Here is a 16,621-nt window from a genome sequence, read left to right as displayed (position 1 = left end):
TCAGACAATTACAAGACAAAATCAATTACTTAGTAAATAGGATCAATAAAAATGATACAGAATCAATTTAAGCCTCTCAGAAGACAGAGGCAAAAAGAAGATGTCCTGAACCTCACTCTTATATGAACCAGGAAAAGGAGGGTGGAATAAATACACACAACAAGTTAGATATAGAAATTTATTAAACTTGGAAATAAACAGGTGGGGTTAAGGAAAGAGGAGAGGGGTTTAAAAGGGGGAGCAGCATCAGAGAAAGATCAGTCACAAGTAAAACAAACTTTCACTTTGGATGATGAATAATAAAGAAGAGATAAAAAAGCAAGAAAGCATAAGAACACCAATGACTGAAATCTGCACCACGTTAAAAGAGTGAGAGAAGTGGGTTCATATCACTTCAATTATAAATTTCCAGCGCTGATCATATTTCTTTTCTTTTACCACCTTCTTTGTGAAGATGAGGGCAAAGAGGAGGAAAGTGATAAGAGAATGTTATAGAGGAAAATATGCAAGTAACCATCATTACAATGGATGTGAATGGAATGAACTCACCCATAAAACAAAGGAAGGTAGCAGAATGCATTAGAAAGCAGAATTCAATAATATGCTTTTTACAAGAAGGACACTTGAAACAAAGATTCATAAGTTCACATGAGGGGCTGGCACAAAACTTACTATACTTCAGATGAATTTTAAAGTACAGAGATTCAGTCAAGGTAACAATAAAAATAGATATACTTACAAGAGAGAAGTAGAGTAATGCTGAAAGGCATCATAGATAATGAAAAACTATCAATACTTCAGATTGTGTATATACATATATATACATTGTATATATACATATACATATACACACACATACATATGTATATGTACCACATGGGTTGGTATCTAATAATAATGTTGTTGTTTAGTCATTTCAGTTGGGTCTGACTCTTCATAACCCAATTTGGGGTTTTCTTGGCAAAGATACTGAAGTTCCTTCTCCAGCTCATTTTACAGATGAAGAAACTGAGGCAAACAGGGTTAAGTGACTAGCCCAGGATCACACTACTATTAAGTATCTGAGGCTGGATTTGAACTCAAGAAGATGGGTTTTCCTGATTCTAAGCCCAGTGCTCTGTGCACTATGGCACCACCTAGCTTCCCAGACATCAGGTAGAACCAGTTAATAGATGACTGATCCTAAGACTCCAACACCAACTCCACCTCCTCCATTAGCAGTTTCTTTGATAGAGGTGAACCCACAGCTGACACAGAGTACAAGTTATAGTGGCTAAAAATTTTATCTCTCAGTGATTAATGAGCCTCCTCACACTTCCTATTGGGCTGGTCTTTGGACAATAAACATCCACAGTCTCATACCTTGATACTTCCTAGCTTCATGACCCTGGACAAGTCATTCAACCCTGTTTGGCTCAGTTTCCTCATCTGTAAAATGATCTAGAGAAGGAAATGGCAAACCACTCTAGAAAACCCCAAAAGGGGTCACAAAGAGTTGGACACAATTGAAATGACTAACAAACTAGGTGTCTACTTTTTTAACTCAAGTTTTTTTGTTTTCTTTATAAGGTGATCTGAGTCATAGCATTCGGTGTCTTGCCATTCAGTTTCATTTTCCTTCTTCAGCTGCTAGGTTTATTCCACCTTTTAATTCAGCCTCATTGATATCTTTTTTTTTTTTTGGTTACTGTGGCTGATGACTCTGGGTCTCCATTTATTCCTGTTCTGGGCTAGGTTTCAGAGGAATGTGGTCTCAGTTCTCTATCCCCTGTCTCCTTTTTTCTTCTTCATCTTTTTCTTTTTCATTTTCCAAAAATAATTCATTTGCAGGCTGAAAGAGGGTGATGAAAACTGACTCTCAGTTGATTTCAGTAAGATCATCTATTTCGGTCAAATTCAACACACTCTCTCTCCCCTTTTATTCCCTTTCTTTTGCAAGTTTTCTTATTTACTCAGACCTTTCTCATTTCTTTTGCTCTTCATAAGCTCACTGCTTATGCCTTGAGCTTTTTTTGGATTCCTAGATGTCTTTTACAGAGAAGTACATCAGCCAACGAAAGCCCCTTTCTATTAAAAAATAAGATAATACTTATCGTTTTGTCTTTATACCACCCACATTTCCCAAGGTGCTCCATTTCCTCTCCTTCCAGAGAACCACTCCATTTTAACAAAGAATAAGAAGAGGAGGGGAAATTGAGCAAAATTAACCAAAAAAAAAATCTCACATATGCAGTGTTCCATACCTACAGTTCCCCACCTCTGTGAAGAAGGGTGCAACTTCTCTATATTAATGTTTTGAGGTTGTTGAGTCATTAAAATTTCACTGAATTCAGTTTCAATCCTATTATGTGCATAGGATCATAGACTTAAAGCTGAAAGTTTCTTGGAAGGTGTGGAGTCTGATCTTTCTCATTTTACAGACAAAGGAGCTGAGGCTGGAACAGGTTTAGCAGCTTGTCCAAGAACACAAAGGGAACCGGTTTTTATTTAAGTATCTGCTATGTGCTGGATATGCTTTTGCTTTTGATCCTCCCACCAACTATGGGAAGAAGGTGCCATTAATATCTCCTTTTTACAGCTGAGGAAACTGAGACAGGCAGTGGTTAAGTGATTTGCCCAGGATCACACTGCTATAGTAAGCACCTAAGGCTGGATTTGAACTTGGGTCTTCCTCACTGCAAGAAGTGTTCTATCCACCGTACCACCTCACTTCCTTCAATCTTTCACTGACATTACTGTAATCATTTTGTATTTTGTTTCCCTGGTTGTGCTTACTTCACACTGAATCAGTTCTGATAAGTTTTCTTATGCTTCTCTATACTCTATATAGAGCAGTGATATTCCCTTCCATTCATCTCCTACAACTCATTTATCCATTCCCCAATGACCAACCACTTTGTTTCCAGCTCTTTGCTACTACAAAAGTCCTGCTATAAAGATTTAGGAGCATGAGAGGTCATTCTCTTTCTCACTGACCTCTAAAAAGCCTTTTTTTTTTTTGAGTTGTCAATTTTTTTCCCCACAGTCCAAGAATGTTGAACAAGGTTTTACAGAACAGAGAAGCCAGTAGGCTCGTTGACAAGTTCTAGAGATAAAGCTTCCAATTATATTTGCTTCTGTTAAAATCCTTTATCTTGTTTATCTGCCAGCAGAAATGTGGCCTTTTGTGATATCCTGGGATGGCTTAGAATTACAGTTACTTTCTTTAGTATCTTCCACTCTTTCTCTTATCATTACTGGAGTTACAGGCAAAATATCTCCTCTTTGAGTTCTTGTGAGAGGTTAAGTGCTGCCAAAATAAATCTACCACAACACAGAAATTATAAAGTTTAGAAAAACCTAGGTTTTATTACACTTAAGCATAAGTTCGGATCTGAGACAAATAATGTAAATCTGAACCCCAAATGGTATTCTAACAAGGCCTCTTATACATAAAATTATGTCAGAGTGACAGAGAAATACTTCTTTTACATACTGCCATCTTGTACATTTCTCTTAGCCCAAAAAAGTTAAAGAAAAGAGAGATTCATAACCCCATGTTTCCTTCAGTGTTCTAAAAACTGAACAAACTTAGTTAAGTAAAGTCATACTCTCCCTCTGCATCTCCCTTCTGGAACCAAGAATCATAATAAAATCAACTACGTCATTGTTCCTGGATAGGATATGTCAATTTGCTCCTCTATAGTCCCACTCACTGAAATGCCTCCATTCCCCTATGTCTGTTGTCTCTTCCCTTAGAATGTAAGATCTTTGAGGTCATGGCTACATTTGTTTTTGTATTTGTATCCCCAGCACTCAGCATGCAGTAGGTGCTTAATGAATGCTTTTTCATTCACTTATTCAATTCCTTATCCTGCCAGTTCCTCCCTTAACAAGCATCACCTTCCATTTTTGTCTTCCTGTCCCCTGCACCTAGTGCCTGGCACAAAATAGAGAATTAATAAATGCATATCAATTAATAAATTGATCCTTCAATATCAAATATCATCTTCTCTGAGAAACCTTTTTTGATTCTACCTGAACTCCAGCCAGTAGTGATCTCTCTGTCTTCCAAATCCCTTCAGACTTTGGATGGTACTGACATTCCATGCTCAATGTCCTAAGGTTCCTTCTAACTTTGACATCTGATGTTCTCTACTCACAGATCATAGATCTAGAACTGACCTAAACCCTATATTTTCTCAGGTCCTTTCCAGCAGGTTCTGCAATCTAGAATCCCTCTCAGCTCTATGACTTCCCTTCTTCTATAGGCCCAGAGCTTGCCCAACTCAGGTGCCTTAAGCTGGGTCTGGCCCATGACACCCTGAAGTCACAATGGGGAAGACTCAACTTAAGTAGGTTCCTGGGGAAGAGACTATCCCTGTGAGAGACAGAAGGCATCTGACCCAGTCCTCCACTTCTACCAGGGCAACTAGGGGAGGGGATACTTGAACAGGGCTGAATGGTGGGCACACTCTACTATGCTCAAGGCACTGCAGTAGCTGTGCTTGGCGTGGGGTGGAGAGGAACAGGGGTGAGGACAGGGAAGAACGACAGAGAGCTGCAAAGGGTAGGGACCCTGTCTATGCCTTGAATATCCAGGGATAGAGATAGGAATTGGTGCTGGCAGGGCCAGACTTGGGAAGAGGGTGCCAGCTCACTCAATAGTTTCATAGCACTTAGAAAAGTATCTGGCACATAGTAGGACTTAATGCTAGCTGATTGACAAACGAACTCTTCAGAGTTGGCAGCGAACTTAGCAGCCAGATGATCCAACACCCCCAAGAACAAAAATCTACTCAGCAACACCCTTGGCAAGGGGGCATCTGTTTGATGATGCCTAGTGGGCACAGCCCATTCCACTTTTTAAGAAGGTTTTGCTATCATCTCTCTAATGTGCTACAGAGGTAGCAGGATGCAGCAGATAAAGTCAAGAAGACCAAAATTCAAATCCTTCTTGAGACATTTAACAAGATGTGTGACTTTGAACATGTCACTTAAATTTGCTGGGCCTCAGTTCCTCATAGAGGCAGTTAGGTGGTACAGTAGATAGAGTGCCTGAACTCAGGAAGACTCATTTTCCTAAGTTCAAATCCAGCCGCAGTCACTTAATAACTGTGTGACCTTGGGCAAGTCACATCCCCCTGCTTGCCTCAGTTTCCTCATCTGTAAAATGAGCTGGAAAAGGAAATGACAAATCACTCTAGTGTCTCTGTCAAAAAAACAAAACAAACAAACAAAAAACCCTGATAAGGTCAGGAAGAGTTGGACATGTCTGAAAAACAACTGAACAACAGTCTTCGACCAGAAAATAAGAGGTTTGGATTCAATCACCTCTAAGGGCCTTCTCAACTCTAAATCCATAATCCTATAATCAATAGCTTCTAAGGTGCCTTGCAACTCTAAATCTACAATCCTACTCACCCATCAAGGTAGAGGTCCTATTTCACCTCCTCCAAGAAGCTTTCCCTGATCCTCCCCCAAATAGAAGGTTTCACTCCCTCCTCTGAAGCCCCTGAGCCCTGGGTCTGTCCTTTCCTCTGCCTGTCATTTCATCCTGCCCAATATAAAGGTAGAGGGAAAGGTCTTAGTGCCCCTAAAGGTTGAGTGCAGATTTAACAACTTAAAACTAAGACTTTGGGGACACCGTGTCTTATGTCTTCATCTCCTCCCCAGCCCAGACCTTGAGCATTCCAAAAGTAGAGGACCAGGTCTCCTGTTCTTTCACAACACAGAGCTAGGCAGATGGCAGGGTTCATTAGTGTTGGTTGAATTCAATTCAATTCAAAGAGATCCCAGTTACTCACAGGCTCCCAACCTAGAACCGGTCATCCATCCTTACTTGATCATACTGTCATTCCATCTTTTCCTATGTCTTACTTCTCCCAAACCTTTTCTTTGCCTTTAAAATGCCCTCCTTTCCTCTGAGTTTTTCCTAGCTATCACTCACAATATCTCTATATTCTCTACCTTCCCTGGCCCAAATTCAATCGCTTGGTGAACCAATTCAACTCTACATTTTCTAATACTCTTGAATCTGTTTACCCCCATGGTTGTCCTTTCAACAGTCACGTTGCCAAACCCCAAACCTGGCCTATTCCCACCACCTACTTCCTCAGTTCCAACTCACACACTAATGGCACCTTGGTGGTTCAATGGTTAGAGGGATGGGGCTGAAGTTAAGAAGACCCCAGCTCAAATTTGGCCCCAGACACTTAGGAGCTGTGTGACCATAGGCAAGTCACTTAACCTTCTGTCTGCCTCATTTTCCTTCTCTGTAAAATGAAAGCAAAAACAGCACCTGTCTCCCAGGGGTGTTGTGAGAAATACTTGTAAAGGCTTGACTAGCTATTACCATGGGACAAATTTCACAACTGTGTGGAATGGTTCCACTAGAAATTTGTAATCTATTCTCAACTAAGCCCTGGATGATCCTGTAGCATATCTTTGTTCTCTAGCCCATTCACCACAGGGGATGTTACAAACCTCTTTTTTCATCACATCTCCCATGGGACCCCTGCTCTCAATCAACCTGCTCCCCCTGAGTCATGTAGAGTGGCGGGGCTCCTTTGAGAGTACCCCCCCTCCTCCCTGGACTCTGAGAGATTGAAGAGGACTTTGCCTCATTCTTCATTAAAAAATATTGAGGTCAGCCTAGAGCTCTCTCTTCTCCCTCTCACATTTCCCCTGACATCATCCCCCTCTGTCTCCTCCTCTCCAGTTTTTGATTAAGTAGCCTCTCACCAAGGCCTACCCATATACCCTTGATCCCATTTCCTAACCCCAACTAGGGCCCGGGCCTTTTCCAGTATCATACCTTCTCTGTGTCTAATTTTCAGTCCCTACCCTTTTCACCTTTCTGGTTGTCTATAACCATGACCAAGTCTTCCCCATCCTTCAAAAACTCATTCCCTCTCACGATCCCCTTGATTGATGGTCCTACCCTCACTCTCTCCTCTCCTTTATCTCTCTCTCTCCTCTCTCTCTTGGTTAAGTGACTTGCCCAGGGTCACACAGCTAGTAAATGTACAAGTTTGAACTCAGGTTGTACTGACTTACTTCCTTCTCAATCCCTCCCCAACCCCTCGCAGTCTCTTTTTTTACCTCATCACTAACCTGAACTTGCTCCCTCCAAAGTTACTTCTCTCTTAATTACCAAATCGAATGGCCACTTCCCATTTCTTCCCTTTCTTGACCTTTCTAGAACATCTGACACCAAGGGGCACCTTCTCCTCCAGAACACCCTCCTCTCTGGGTTTTCATGTTCTCTCCTGGTCCTACCTGTCTGCTTCTTCTCAACCTCCTTTGCTGGATTATCATCTGGGTCTTATTGACTGTGAGTGTTCTTCAAGGCTATTTTCTGTTCTTCTCTATGTCCTCGATCATTTGGTGATCTCATCCACTCCCACAGGCTTAATTTATCATCTCTCTGCAGATGAGTCTCAGATCTATACATCCAGCCCAAAACAGGGTAACTGAACTATTGAGTCTCCAATGCTTTATGGTCCCTCCCAGTTCTGAACCTTCAACTGACAGCCTGGGTTCTAAGGGCCCTCCCAGCTCTGACTTTTTGTGATCTAAGGGCCCTCCAGCTCTGACATTCTGTGTTCTAAACCCCTACTCCCTCAAACTTCTCTGTTCTAAGGGCCCTCTCAGCTCTGACACCCTGGGTTCTAAGGGCCTTCCAGCTCTGACATTGTGTTCTAAGGGCACTCCCAGTTCTGACTTTATGGATTCTAAGGGCCCTCAAAACTCTGACTTTCCGAGTTCTAAGGGCCCCCCAGCTCTGACAGCCTGAGTTCTAAGGGCCCTCCCAGCTCCGACTTTATGGGTTCTAAGGGCCCCCCAGCTCTGACTTTCTGGGTCCTCTGGTCCCTCTAAGCCTCTGACAGTTGAAGCTCTAAGGATCCCCCTCTCTGATTTTCTGGGTTCTAAGGGCCCTCCCAGCTCTGACAGCCTGAGTTCTAAGGGCTCCCCAGTTCTGACTTTTTTGTGTTCTAAACCCCTACCCCCTCAAACTTCTCTGTTCTAAGGGCCCTCTCAGCTCTGATTTTCTGGGTTCTAAGGGCCCCCCACCTCTGACAGCCTGAGTTCTAAGGGCTCTCCCAGCTCTGACATTTTGTGTTCTAAACCTCTACCCCCTCAAACTTCTCTGTTCTAAGGGCCCTCTCAGCTCTGATTTTCTGGGTTCTAAGGGCCCCCCACCTCTGACAGCCTGAGTTCTAAGGGCTCTCCCAGCTCTGACATTTTGTGTTCTAAACCTCTACCCCCTCAAACTTCTCTGTTCTAAGGGCCCTCTCAGCTCTGACAGCCTGAGTTCTAAGGGCCCACCCAGCTCTGACAGCCTGAGTTCTAAGGGCTCTCCCAGCTCTGACATTTTGTGTTCTAAACCCCTACCCCCTCAAACTTCTCTGTTCTAAGGGCCCTCTCAGCTCTGACAGCCTGAGTTCTAAGGGCCCACCCAGCTCTGACAGCCTGAGTTCTAAGGGCTCTCCCAGCTCTGACATTTTGTGTTCTAAACCCCTACCCCCTCAAACTTCTCTGTTCTAAGGGCCCTTTCAGCTCTGATTTTCTGGGTTCTAAGGGCCCCCCACCTCTGACAGCCTGAGTTCTAAGGGCTCTCCCAGCTCTGACATTTTGTGTTCTAAACCCCTACCCCCTCAAACTTCTCTGTTCTAAGGGCCCTCTCAGCTCTGATTTTCTGGGTTCTAAGGGCCCCCCACCTCTGACAGCCTGAGTTCTAAGGGCTCTCCCAGCTCTGACATTTTGTGTTCTAAACCCCTACCCCCTCAAACTTCTCTGTTCTAAGGGCCCTCTCAGCTCTGACAGCCTGAGTTCTAAGGGCCCACCCAGCTCTGACTTTCCGCGTTCTAAGGGACCCCAGCCCTGACTTTCTGGGTCCTCTGGTCCCTCCAAGCCTCTGACAGTTGAAGTTCTAAGGGCCCCCCTCTCCCTTCGTACGCTCTGCGTTCTCTGCTCCCAGCTCCAAGGTTAGTTCGGTCCCCGGCCCTCCCGCCTTCACTCCCCACCACCCACCCGCCCAGGCCCCAGGGCACCTCCGAGGGGCTAGCCCAAAGCCCCGCTTTCCCAGCCGGGCGTCTGTAGGGCGGGGCCCTTGAGCCGGGCGGGACCTCCCGGCTCCGCCCCCAAGCCCCTTCCCCGGTGGGTGGGAGGACTCCCGCTCGCAGCCCACGATTACCTGCTCCCCCCGAGTCAGGGAGAGTGGAAGGGCTCCTTCACAGGCGCCCCCCGCCCGGACCCCGCCCTCTCCAGGCCGGCTGCGGGGCAAAGGACCTGTGCGCGCAGCACCCGGCGTGCGGGCCCGGGTCCCCCAACCCTCCTGGGCACCGCCCCCGCCCACCACCATTGGCTGCCAGGCCCGCCAATCAGAGGCCTCGCTCCGAGCTGTGGGAAGCCGGTGGGGAGGAGGGGTGCGGAGGGAGCGGCCGCAGGTGCGCCTTAAAGGGCCAGAGCTGCCGCCGCCGCCGCCTCGTCACGGGCGCCTACGGGGCTGGGCGGATGCGGGCTGGAGCTGCGCAATTTCCCCGGAGGGTTTGGCGGAGCCAGGTCTGCATCCTCCGTTCCCCGGACCGCCCAGGGTGGCGCCCATTTCCCTGCACTAGGCATTGCCTTGCGAACTCCCAGCTTCGGGAAATGACCAGGGTCCAGCCCCCAAGACCGTGGCCCTCCCTGGCCCCACGTCTGCCCCCGGTGTGGGTGAACCTGGGGCAAACCCGGTGCCTGGAGGCTGGAAACTGGCATTCCGGTACCCTCCCTCTGCCCAAGCCCTGGCCCTGGCCCGACTTAGGGAGAGGACCTTTCTCTTTACGTTTCATGGCAAAATGAAGGGAATGCACGAGGCAGTCAGTCCCAGAGGTTCTTCTTCCCAGCTTCAGACCGTTGGAACTTTGCCCCAGTGGGAAATTCAGCGCGTGCCCCCTTACTACCCCAGGGCATGCTTCTTCCTCCGCTGCCCCGATGAGCCCTAGTGAGGCTGGGGCGGCTTCGAACGCCGGGCTCCTCCCTGGGTCCCGTCCCCATCCACCCCGCTTCCTCCCTCCCTGCTTCAGCCTCCAAAAACCTCCCGGTCACCCGGGGTAAGTGTCTTTCCTCCAGGCTGAGGCAGTACCTTTGGAAACCCTTGCCCCCTGCTGCAGCTCGCCTCAGGCGAAGAAATTTAGTTACAGTCCTGCCCTGGCATTCTAGATGCTAAGCGAACTCCTAGCGCAGACATCCTGTGTGCTAAAGTTCCTTCCGGCTCTGGCGTTAATATATTGACATTCTATATTTGTAGGCGGCTTTAAGGCTTGCAAATCGCTTTGCAAATATAATCTCCTTTGATCTTAACGACAACCACGGGAAGCAGGTGTTGTTATTGTCTCCATTTTACAGAGGAGGAAACTGAGGCTGGCAGTGATGATGATGATGATAGCTAACATTTATGTAGCCATTACTATGTGCCCAGCACTGTGCTAAGGGTTTTACCATTATTACCTCCTTTAATTCTCATAACAACCCTGGAAGGTAGGTGCTATCATTATCCCCATTTTACAGATGAAGAAACTCAGAGCAAAAGAAGTTACATGACTTACCCAGGGTCACAAGGCCAATATATGAAGAAAGGATTTAAACTCAGAACTTCTGGACTAAATGTTCAGCACTGTATCTATCCAGCTCTGACATCCTAGGTTTTAGGTCCTTCCTACTTCTAGCATTCTACATCCTCAGGTCTGTTCTAGTTTTGGTATTCCGTGTTTTGTGTTCTTCAGATCCCTTGTTGTCTTGTATTCTATTTCCTACACTCGATCCCAGGTCTGATTTTCACTTTTCTCATTCTTCATTGTTTCTTCCTGGCTAAAACATTTTCCTTTGAGCTCACTACCTGCTGCAGAACTATTTTCTTTATGACTAAACCTCTAGAAAGAAGGATCCCTCTTCCCTGGACCCCACTTCCTCACTCTTGAAGTCCCTCCCACCAATCAGTCTCTCCAAAGACCTCAGTTACTGCCCCAATAGCCTCACCCCCACCTTAACCTCTCAGCAGCATCAGGTGAAAGATCATTGTCCTGTTTCCCATCTCCTCTGTACCCCTTCTTTCTGGATACTCTCACTTCTCTGAGTTTACATCCCATTTCTTGGTCCTGGGTTCTCCTTCTGCCTGTCTCCTATTCCTCCTCCCAGCCCTTAAATGTGAGTGTCTCCCTCCAGGGCTCTATCCCTGGCCCTGTTTCATTTCCTTTCTGCACTCTACTCCTGAGGATCTTATCTAGCATCCTGTATCACCCCTGGGAGGCTACTGTGATGTGGCTGGGGAAACAACAAACAAACAAACAAACAAGTGTTAACTTTTGGGTCCAAAGACCTGAGTTCAAATACCTGGTCTGTCTACATCTTGGATATATCACTTCAGTCCCCTGGGCTCATTTCCTCCCTTGTAATCAGTCAATCCATAGTCAATAGACCAAACATGGCTGCTGTTCAGTCGTGTCTGACTCTCTGTGACCCCATTTGGGGTTTTCTTGGCAGAGATACTGGAGTGGTTTGCCATTTCCTTCTCCAGCTCATTTTACACATAAGGAAACTGAGGCAAACAGGGTGAAGTGACTTGCTCAGGGTCACATAGTGTCTGAAGCCGGATTTGAATGCATGAAGAGGAGTCTTTCTGGCAATCCACTGAGCCACCTAGTTGCCTACCCGCACCCCCCAAAAAAGGCATGGGTAGGTTAGACCAGAGGTCTTCTAAGGTCCCATGCAACTCCAGAACCTGTGTGCCTTGACTTCTTTGCAGACGGGTGGTTCCCAGCCCTATTTTTCCAGCCCCAGGTTCCCTCCTGACTGCCAAACCTGCATCCTAACCAGTATGGCATTCTGGCTCCTTCATCTCAACAAAAACAGATCCAAAATTCCTTTGCCTTCCCCTAATTTCCCTGCCTTTCTTGATGGCATCACCATCCTCTCAGTCATCTGGGCTTAAAACTTGAGTCATCCTTTCATTCTCAGTCAGTTGGCAAGTCTGGTTGATTTTCCCTCTGAAATCTCTCTCCACTCAGTTCCCAGCCTCTCCACTCCCATGGTCACCACCCTCCTTGGGCCTTTATCATCTCTGACCTGAACAGTTTTCTTTCAACTGATCTCTCTGCCCCTCCCATCCATTCCTTACAGGGCCTTAGAAGGCTCTCAAGACACAAGTCTGCCCTGTCCCTCCCAACTTTCAAAAGCTTTCCTTAGCTTCCTTTTGCCTACAGGGCACAATGCAAGCTCAGGACTGGCACTGAGTCCCTCCACAGCCTGGACTTACCTACTTTTTGCAGTTTCGTCTTACACATTCCCCACTTTTATATTTTCCCCAAACTGGACCACTCCTCCCACATCTTATTCTCTTCCTGCCATCTCTCATCTGTGCTTACACTTTAACCCTAGCCTGCAAAGTACCGCTCAGCTTGAAATCCTTCCCTTCATGGCCTGTCTCAAATGCCACCACCTCCATGCAGCTTTTCCTGGTGTCTGTCCCCCACCTTGACTCCCAACCAAGTGCTCCTGGCCTCCTGAGGTGGCCTCAGACACTTGTTGTGTGACCCTGGGCAAGTCACTTCACCCTGTATGCCTCAGTTTCCTCATCTGTAAAATAAGCTGGTGAAGGAAATGGCAAACACTCCAGTGTCTTTGCCAAGAAAACCCCAAATAGGGTCATGAAGAATTGGACACAATGGAAACAACCGGACAGCAGCAACATAGAACAAATGTGGGGATAATAACGGCACCTACCTCACAGGCTTGCTGTGAAGATCAGACGAGGTATTTATAAACTGCTTGGCACATAGTAGGTGCCATGTAAATGCTTCTTCCCGTCCCCTTTCCCCTTAGATTTGTCCGAGTGTTTCCTTTAGACCTTTCTTTTTGTTTGAATTTTTCTAATCAGATTCTGCCTTTTACCAGACATTTGTGCAAATAATCACCCCATCCCCATTAGACTGCCAGTCTTTTCAGATGGGGATAAGTATCGGCTCCCTTCCAGGGTTATTGCGAGAATCAAATGAGCTAATCCTTGTAAAGTGCTTAGCTGGGCACGTCAGAGGCAAGATGCATATTTGAGCTATTACTATTATTATTAATTATTAATAGCAAACATCTCTGAAATACTTAGAGCTCTGATCCTGTCAATGACCAGGTGCTGTTCTGGTCTAGAACACTCTCCATGAAGCAGGCTGCCCACCTTTGGACAGAGGTGATGGGCCCAGGGTCGAGAGTGAGTTGTATGCTTTTTTTGGACAGAGAAATCTACTTTTGGGACAGTCCTGTCCTGGTTCTACATTTTTTTTTTTTTGAGGGAACCAGGTTTAAGTGACTTGCCCAGGGTCACATAACTAGTAAGTGTCTGAGGCTGGATTTGAATTCAGATCCTCCTGACCCCAGGGCCACTTGGCTCTACCTCTGACTCTCTAACACTCGATGCTGTGGCTCAGTGCCTTCTCCCCCTGGAAGTTCCCGCGTCAGTATCTGTGGGCTTTCTCGCCCTAGACCATTCGTCTGTCCCTGCCATCCTCTATTCCCATTGATGGGTTCTTGCCATTTTGAATCAGGGTCCAGAATGGTCACCCTTCATTCCTTCCTGGCTCTGTTCTTAACTCTACAGACTTATTTCTCTACCCTGCTCAGACTCTGTACAACTCCTTTCAGTGGGTTGTTTTTCTCCATTGGAACGTAAATCCTATGAAGACGAAGTATTTTACATTTCTTGGTCCCCTAGCTGATGGAGAGCCAGCCTTGGAGCCAGGAGCACCTTGAAGTTCAAGCCTTGCCTCGGAAACAAAGTTGCAAAAATGTGGCAGCTTTCACTGATAAGGGCAATTGTCTCATCTGGGTTCCCTATGCCAATGATCCCAGGTCCAGTGATTCTAGCCTGGAGGATTCTGATTTTCTTTCAAGCTCCTAGTAGTGGCTGTCACATAGTGAGCATTCAATAAATATTTGCTGATGATTGATTGACCCTTGTGTCTCTACCCCTGGGGATGGCACCTTTGTTCGCAGTAGGAGCTTAACAAGCATTTCCTGGGTTAAATAATAGCACGCATTTTATAGTTCCTTAAGGTTTTACAAAGTATCCTACAGGTATTATCTTCACAACCTTGGAGGGTAGGTGCTATTGCTCTCCACATTTTACAGATGAAGAAACTGAGGCAGACAGAGGTTAAGCGACTTGTCCAGAGTCACACAGCTGCTAAGTGTCTGAGTCTGACTATGAAATCAGGTTATCCTGAGGTGAGCCCAGCACACCATCCTCTGCACCACTTAGCTGCCTTGAAGTGTAAAGTGGAAATGTTCTTTGCCAGATCACAAGTGGTCTCAGAGCTGGGAGGGCAGCCAGCCTAACTGATCTGTACAGGAGCAGGAATCCCCTTTAATGAGGAGATGAGTGATCATTCTGCTTCTAGTCGAACATTCTGGTCCAGGGTTCAAGTTCATCAAGCTGACAAATATGGCAAAGTCATCTTTGTGTGAGAGGGGCAGGGTGAGCCCTGAAGGAGAATGGCAGCTTGCTGTGGCTGAAAGCCAACCCAGCAGGCATCTGGAGAGTGGCTAAAAGCTTTGGATGAGGACTGTGTCCCTAGAGAGTGATGGGTAAGGGAACTTGGAGTTCAAGAAGGAGGAGGAAGTCCCAGAACCAGGAGGGTGGAGAAGGAAGCCTGGAATCTTCCTTTCTGAGGTTCTGCCAAAGGGAAGGAGACTTTCAGGATCTAACCTAGCCCCACCTCTTTATTTTTACAGATGAGGAAACTGAGACTGAAAGATTAGGTTAAAAGACTTCCCCAAGGTCACACAGGTAGTAATTAACACCAAGTCATAGTTAGATTGGGAGCAACTTCAGGGTACAGTGACTAGAGTGCCTGACCTGGGTTCAAATCTGACCTCAGATACTTATTAGCTGTGTGACCCTGGGCAAGTCACTTAACCCTGTTTACCTCAATTTCCTCATTTGTAAAATGAGCTGGAGAAGAAAATGGCAAACCACTCCAATATCTTTGCCATGAGAACCCCAAATGGGATCAGGAAAAGTTGAATGTGACTGAAAAATAACAATGAAGAGATTTACAAATCAAAGTCTTCACCAACAACCTATGAGACAAATCTGGCCCATTTGGAGGGAGAAACCTTTTGGGGGCTTACTCACCATTTTACAGGTGAGGAAACTGAGATCTTGAGAAAACAAATTGCTCCAAAAGAAATGCACTTAGACTTTTGGGATACTCTGAATAATTGCAATTTTATTAATCAAAGATCCTTGAAGTTTTATTTGAGTTAGTATCATAGTTTCCTTACACCTTGATGTGTTTTTGTAGAGATGATCATATCTTATTTTTTCTAAACTTCCTAAATATGATCTTTTATCACACCAGAGAGTTCAGCCTAACTATTCACATAGGAAAAACAAAGCAGATGAAGAATACCTATGGAGAATACAGAATCTGTCTCTTCATTCAAGTCTTGCCTTTGACACATAACAGCCTATATGACCCTAGATGAGTCACAACCTCTAGGTGCCCCCTTAATTCCCACTTGTCCCCCAGGTCAGCTCTCTAAAATTATGAGCTATAGAGCTAGTGTTGATCTGCATTAATAGGGAAGTTTCTTAACAAAAGCTTCCTACAACTGATAAAAACAAAGTTCTCTTTAAAAAAAAAATAATCCAAGGGCTCATCAGTTCTTATATTTTGGAAAAACAATATAGATGGGCAATGAGGCAGAGTTGGCCAAGAGGAGTAGAGTGGGCTGGATGAGCCTTGGGAAATTGCAAAGTCCTCTTAATGATCGCTAAAACAGAGACCAGCCTTTTTGTTATGAACCCTCTTTTAGTAATGTTGCAAGTCTGTGAGACATGAAACATCACGGACACCTAAGAACTGAAACTGAGGATCCTTCAGAATGCTGGAGAGTCTCATGGTGGGCGTGAGCAAGCTGAAACATGTGCAAACCAGGAGTAGAGCAGGAGAAGGCTGGTAAAGGATGTCACCTGCAAAGTATTTGATCAAGAAAGGGGGGCTGGTTATGTGGTAAGAACGAGGGATGGAAGGCAGATGGCCTGTGTGCTACGTTGTTCTGCTCTAGATGCCCAGGGAACTGCAGGGAGAACCCTGCCACAGTGGCTGGTGCCCCTCGAGTGAATTGATGGGAGGACACGGACAAGTGTTGCAGATGAGGATGGGATGATAGCAGCTTCATGGAACCACTGGCGCTTCTTGCTATATCTGCCTTCACACCTCTCCCATCCAATGCCTTCTCTCTACTCACACAGCTACTGCCTTCATTCAAGCATCAACTGCCGGGATTATTGTAAGTCTCTTCATGGGTCCCCAGCCTCAAATCTATTCCCACTTCAGTCAGTCCTACACATTCCTGCCAAAATAATTTGACCCCTCTTCAGTCAACTTCATGGGTTCCCTATTGCCTCTAGATTCAAATACGCTTTTCCGTTTGGCATTTAATATTTACATTTATTAAATAAAAATTAAATATTTATATCAGCTTTTTTTGTGGTGGCAAAAAATTGAAAATTGAGGGGATGCCCGTCAATTGGGGAATGGCTGAACAAGTTGTGGTATATGAATGTAATGGAATACTATTGTGCTATAAGAAAGGATGAGCC

The 16,621-nt window shown here is 45.7% G+C and overlaps 1 protein-coding gene across 7 annotated transcripts in view; it reads right to left on the bottom strand.

Moving 5' to 3' along the window:
• ABCA7 (ATP binding cassette subfamily A member 7) overlaps positions 1–9,299 on the bottom strand; it is a 54,626-nt gene extending 45,327 nt beyond the window's left edge. For 4 of the 7 annotated variants that reach the window (XM_072601348.1, XM_072601351.1, XM_072601350.1 and 1 more), the window contains exon 1: positions 9,179–9,294. The gene's annotated coding sequence lies outside the window, so the exon portion shown is untranslated. Of the gene's footprint in view, positions 1–7,260; positions 8,452–9,178 lie in introns of those variants that run through there. The other 3 variants (XM_072601354.1, XM_072601356.1, XM_072601349.1) reach the window with 2 other exon arrangements.
• Between the last annotated feature and the right edge of the window lie 7,322 nt (positions 9,300–16,621).

The sequence above is a fragment of the Notamacropus eugenii genome, chromosome 4 (assembly GCF_028372415.1).
Source record: "Notamacropus eugenii isolate mMacEug1 chromosome 4, mMacEug1.pri_v2, whole genome shotgun sequence".
Taxonomy (NCBI): domain Eukaryota; kingdom Metazoa; phylum Chordata; class Mammalia; order Diprotodontia; family Macropodidae; genus Notamacropus; species Notamacropus eugenii.
The sequence above is the reverse complement of the archived record's forward strand: the minus strand, read 5'-3'. Positions and strand labels throughout refer to the sequence as shown.